The sequence below is a fragment of the Schistocerca gregaria genome, chromosome X, assembly GCF_023897955.1.
Source record: "Schistocerca gregaria isolate iqSchGreg1 chromosome X, iqSchGreg1.2, whole genome shotgun sequence".
Lineage (NCBI taxonomy): Eukaryota > Metazoa > Arthropoda > Insecta > Orthoptera > Acrididae > Schistocerca > Schistocerca gregaria.
This window is the reverse complement of record NC_064931.1, coordinates 724,813,975-724,820,706: the sequence shown is the minus strand read 5'-3', so window position 1 is coordinate 724,820,706 and position 6,732 is coordinate 724,813,975.

The following is a 6,732-nucleotide window of genomic DNA, read 5'->3' as shown; positions in this document are numbered from 1 at the left end:
AAGTAGGAGATCAAAATGGTTCAAATGGCTCTGAGCACTATGGGACTTAACAGCTGTGGTCATAAGTCCCCTAGAACTTAGAACTACTTAAACCTAACTAACCTAAGGACATCACACACATCCATGCTCGAGGCAGGATTCGAACCTGCGACCGCAGAAATCGCGCGGTTCCGGACTGCGCGCCTAGAACCGCGAGACCACCGCGGCCGGCTAAGTAGGAGATCCCGGGTTCGGGTCCCCGTCAGGACACACATTTTCAGTCTGACCCTATTGATGTATATTAACGCCTGTCGGAAGCGTAGGGTCTTGATTTAATTTTCATTTCATTCTAGAGCGCTGCATGGTCACCGATGGGATCTGTTCTTTCGGACATGTCCGAAAGAAACAGTTCTCATTCTTACAAAATTTTATCATAGGTTAGTGATGCAATGAAGTGATTGGAGAAAGGTGCAGGTCACTAGCGTTTACAAGAAGGGTCGTACATGTCCGAAAGAACAGATACCGTCTTCATATATTTCAGCTCTGTAGTTGGCTAGACGCATCAAACGTGTTTGACATTCTGTATCAAACAGCCGGGTCCTGCTACCATCTTTGAGAAGCTGGACATACAGAGACTATGTGATATAGGCGGTACCTGTCGCCTTATTGTACTGCCTGAGATCTTCACTGTAAATGTATGCAACAACTAAAGTTCAAAAATGGTTCAAATGGCTCTGAGCACTATGGGACTTAACTTCTGAGGTCATGAGTCCCCTAGAACTTAGAACTACTTAAACCTAACTAACCTAAGGACATCACACACATCCATGCCCGATGCAGGATTCGTAGCGGTCGCTCGGTTCCGGACTGAAGCGTCTACAACCGCTCGGCCACAACGGCCGGCCAACAACTATGCATCACACTATCAGGTGACCTCCCAGAAGAAAGTTAGTAGAGATGTCCCAGTATTCTCTAGTGAGGCACGCGGATGGGGCCATTTGTGGACTTATAATCGACCAAGTACAGGCAATGCGACGTCTTAGTGCAGTGCAAGTTACAAGAGTAATCTGTTTGAGCCAAGAAGAGTGGACTTTCCGTAGAGTTTCTGCAGATGCCAGTGTCTCTCCATCTGTCATCCATAGTTTGTGGACACTCTACAGGGAGAGAGATCAATACACAATGCGAGTTGGACGAAGTCGTCGACGCATTACAACCCCATATGGAGACGGATATCTCGCCATATCTGCTTTGCAGCGTCGTACGGCTACCGCCAGAGCACTGCAAGAGGATATCAGAAGGGCCACTGAACTCGCTGTGTCCGATCAGAGTGTAAGGAACGCATTACGAAACAGGACCTCCGACCCAGACATCCTGTTCGCTTGAAACGACGGCATCTCGCAGCCTCCTTTGAGTTTTGCCTTCCCCATGTCAACTGGCTACTTCGTCACTAGCGAAATGTGTCGTTTCCAGCGGGTCCAGATTACCTCTGAAGCAAGGGGGATAGCCGTGTTCGTGCGTGGAGACGCCGTGGTGAACCAAATCTTTTCCAGAAAATCGACAGAATCGACCAAGGTTCTTTGATGGTATAGGAGGCACCAGTGTTGACAGCCGTACGGACCTTGTCGTTTCCACGGTCGCCTTGCCGTCAAGTAGTACATCGAAAATAGCCTGTTGGACCATCTGGTGACTGCTGCATACGGTGATGCCCCTGAATTTCTTCTTAAGCTTCACAGTTCCAGCGCCCACATGGTGGACTTCACCAGGTACGCCTTGTGAAGCCTGCACATTGAAGTAATGGAATGGCCAGCGGTGAGGCCCGATCTGAAGTCATCGAGCATGTGTGGGACATGCTTGACAGACGTATTCATGGTCGTCCTGTTCTAGCACCGACTCTTACTTAATGGCTCTTACTTAATGACTCTTAACAGCTAGGGAGGACACACGCCTGTCGGAAGACGGCGGGTTCAGTGATTACCAAAAAATCAGATGACACGGACTCAACAGACGCAAAATCAAATAGACCGATCTTTCTACTGAACGTACTGTGCAAAGTCCAGCAGAGGCTACAGTGTGACGGGCTATAGTCACACATACAGCTTCTGGGCGTCAGTCCACATCAGTATGAATTCAGATCTCAGAACTCTAGTGGCGATGCAATAAATAGGACTTTACATATAACTCAGAGCACACAGGACAAATATGTGGTGGCAATATTGATTGATCTATTTGGCACTTTTGACAACCTTTGGTGGCCTGCGCTATTCATGATGTTAAGAAAATGCAAATCTCAGCAGCTTCATATATCAGCACTCTCGACTAGTGCAGAGACTGAGTTGTAGAATGCCGAGCAGGCCACCGAAGGGCTCTCAAGAAATTTACCAAAGGACAGGGGTCCATATGTGGGCACATATTCTGGGACATTAACATTGAGGCACTGATAGACAACGTAGACAGAGATGATATACACTATGTGACCAAAAGTATCCAGACCCCCAAGAAACATACGTTTATAACATTAGGTGCATTGTGCTGCCACCTACTGCCAGGTAATCCATATCAGCGACCTCAGTAGTCATTAGACATCGTGAGAGAGCAGAATGGGGCGCTCCGCGGAACTCGTAGTCTTCGAACGTGGCAAAGCGATTGAGTGTCACTTGTGTCATATGTCTGTGTGCGGGATTTCCACACTCCTAAACATCCCTAGGTCCACTGTTTCCGACGTGGTAGAGAATTGGAAACGTGGAGGAACACGTACAGCACAAAAGCGTACAGGCCGACCTCGTCTGTTGACTGACAGAGAACGCCGAAATTTGAAGATGGTCTTAATGTGTAGTAGGTAGACATTTATCCAGACCATCACACCATAATTCCAAACTGCATCAGGATCCACTACAAGGACTATGACAGTTAGGCGGGAGGTGAGAAAACTAGGATTTCATGATCAAGCGGCTATTCAAAAGCCACACATCACAGCGTTAAATGCCAAACGACGCCTCGCTTGGTGTAAGGAGTAAACATTGGACGATTGAACAATGCAAAAACGTTGTGTGGAGTGACAAATCACGGTACAAAATGTGGCGATCCTATGGCAGGGTGTGGGTATAGCGAATGGCCGGTGAACGTCATCTGTCAGCGTGTGTAGTACCAACAGTAAAATTCGGAGGCGGTGGTGTTATGGTGTGGTCGTGTTTTTCATGGATAGGCTTGCACCCATTGTTGTATTGCGTGGCGCTATCACAGAACAGGCCTACATTGATGTTTTAAGCAGCTTCTTGCTTCCCACCGTTAAAGAACAGTTCTGGGATGGCCATTGCATCTTTCAACACGCTCGAGAACCTTTTCATAATGCACGGCCTGTGGCGGAATGGTTACACGACCTGTAATTGACTGGCCTGCAGAGAGTCCTGACCTAAATCCTATAGAACACCTTTGCGATGTTTTGGAACGCCGATTTCGTGCCAGGCCTCACCGACCGACATCTATACCTCTCCTCAGCGCAGCACTCCGTGAATAATGGGCTGCCATTCACCCAAGAAACCCTCCAGAACCTGATTAAACGTATGCCTGCGAGAGTGGAAGCTGTCATCAAGGCTAAGCATGGGCCGACACCATACTGAATTCCAGCATTACCGACGGAGGGCGCCACGAACTTGTACGTCATTTTCAGCCAGGTGTCCGGATACTTTTGATCACATAGTGTATCAAATGGGATAGTAGCGTAAGCTGATGATTTTTTCGTAGTAGTAGCGGGAAACTCAAGAAGACACTTAGAACAAAATACGATGCAGCTCATCATAGATATCAATGAATAGTGCAACAACAATAAACTAACAGATGCAACTAATAAAATGGCGTTATCACTATTGAAAGGGAAACTTAAAAGAAACCAAAGCATGAGGCTAAATAACGCAACCTTGCAATCCAAAAGAGTGACAAGATACCTAGGTTTACACTCTGACGACAAACTGAAGATCACTGAACATATCAGACTTAAGAGCGACGTAACAGTGAAAATAATATATAACATAGCAAGACTAAATACTAAAAATATAGATTACCCATAAACACAATACATACATATCATATCACACTATTCGAGTCCATAGTATGCTTTTAAGCGAGTGCCTGGGCACACTGACTGAGGCTTGTAACATTTGAAATCATTGTGAGACGAGGTGAAAGAAGTGTTCTGCTCGACCTCGGGTGCCTTCGACACAACATCGGCGGAGACAGCATGCGTGGTGGTGGGAGTGTGCCCCAATGACATCACCATCCCTCAAGAGTAGCAGTGTACTGGCTGAAGAAAGGCAGGCGTGACAAGGTATTTGAAATTATAGGAGAGGACATCACAGAAAAGCGCCAACTAAACCGCTGGCGAAATGGTACCTGGCAGAGAGAATGGGATTCGACAATAAAGGGGCGTCGCGTCTACACCTTTTTACCAAACATCGAGGAACGAATGAGGCTAAAACATAATAGATCCACCAAGAGCAGGCATTGCCTGCAGGGGAAGCGACTGTTAATACGAAGTTTTTGAGAACAGACATAAGTCGCGCTTACTATTTTTCATTTACCGGTCTCACTCTTCAAATGATCTAGATCATCATCAGAACATACTCTGTAAAAGATAACAATTGAAATAATACGGGAAACTTACATTGACGTTACGTAAAGTAGATATTCTATTTAAATACGGTTACTTACGTTTTAAGATGGCTGACAGTACTAAACTTTAAACGCAATCTTTAGTGCTGTCAACTTCAAACGTTAAGTCACCATACTGGAAACAGAACATGTACTTTGGGTAAGTCAGTATAAGTTTTCCTTATTATGTTGATCTCTATCTTTTACAGTGTATATTCTGATGATACTCTTGTTCATTAGAAGAACGAAACCGGTATATAAAAAATACTAAGCGTTTAAAAATTTACCTATAGGCCCCAAATGTGCCATGGTCCATTTCCTTACGGGTCACGGTCCGTATCCAGAACACCTCTATCGGTTTGGTCTCATCCGAACACCCACGTTCATTTGTGGAGAAATAGGAATCCCTGAACGTCGCTTTACACTGTGACAGACTCACACACATACGGCCCCGAATTGAGCGTGACAACATAGGATAATTTCTTCAACAGCCGGACGATTGGTGCATACGGACTGACATAACCGATAATGTGTCATGTTCCTTACACGAGTTATAGAAACAAGAACAATCACATACACAAACAAGAGCATACACACAAACAGGATATTTGGAATGACACAGACACAGACACAAACAAAGAAACAGACTCAGATACCGAAACAGATACAATCAATGCGAATAATGTACAGACCTAGGTGTTAGATAAAACTAAATTAAGGAACACGGAAATGGATCAGATGTTATCAAGTATTTTACTGTATATAGAAACCTCTTGAGTAGTAATGTAAATTGTAATTGAAATGATGCAATTGGTTATTAAGCTCGGGTAAGGATTTATCTTGCAGACAATATATACACCATGTATACACCAAGTAGAAATAAGAAAGTCAAAAATGCACAAATAATGTAACGATTATGCCTTGTGTGAAGCACGTATGACCTGTAACATATGTAATTTAACAGTAATACAGACACACATCTGCACACATAATTTATTAAATTCATATTAAAGCTATATTTTGTATGGTACCTAGAATGTAGCAGGTTCGATGATTTGCCGAGCCCTCACACCCGAGAACACGGAAATGGATCAGGTGTTATCAAGTATTTTACTGTATATAGAAACCTCTTGAGTAGTAATGTAAATTGTAATTGAAATGATGCAATTGGTTATTAAGCTCGGGTAAGGATTTATCTTGCAGACAATATATACACCATGTATACACCAAGTAGAAATAAGAAAGTCAAAAATGCACAAATAATGTAACGATTATGCCTTGTGTGAAGCACGTATGACCTGTAACATATGTAATTTAACAGTAATACAGACACACATCTGCACACATAATTTATTAAATTCATATTAAAGCTATATTTTGTATGGTACCTAGAATGTGGCAGGTTCGATGATTTGCCGAGCCCTCACACCCGAGACAGTTATGTGGTGGGATCTCTAAAACAAAGCTACATATTTCCCAGTTATAATTTATTTCTCATGAAATGCAAGAATCTTGTTACTTTAGAAAATTTTCCGAATTTATAATACGTCATAACGTTATACTATGTCATAACCTCTTTTCTATCTTCTATTTATAAATCGTTAATTTTAAGATTTTCATTTCTTAATTACTTTTCAATCTATATTATTAATCCTTATAAAAATATCAAATAAGTTTCGCATTCCGTAAGTGTACAATTTCATATTGTGAAAATACGACCTGTCTTAGTAACTAGAAGGTAGGTCATTTGTAAATGGCAGCAAATAAAATGAAAAATAAAAATTCTCCAAGAACTCTGAAGGGCTCTCATTGAAGAATGAGAACGGATACCACACAGGATGACGTCCGTAGACTTATACGGAGCATGCCACGTCGGTGTCAGGCAATGATAAATCCTCACGGAAGGCAAAACAAATTATTAAAGATCTCAAAGCACCTAGAAAAGCACCTAGAATGGCAGTATAAATGATTGTTTCCATTCAGTTTTCGACACCTGTCGGACATTTCAGTTCTTGTTGTGTAAATGAACGAGGACGTAATGATGTTTTCTTGTGTACTTAATTTGTGAAAGATAAAAGTATACTTCGGTAACACGTCCAGACCTGTATT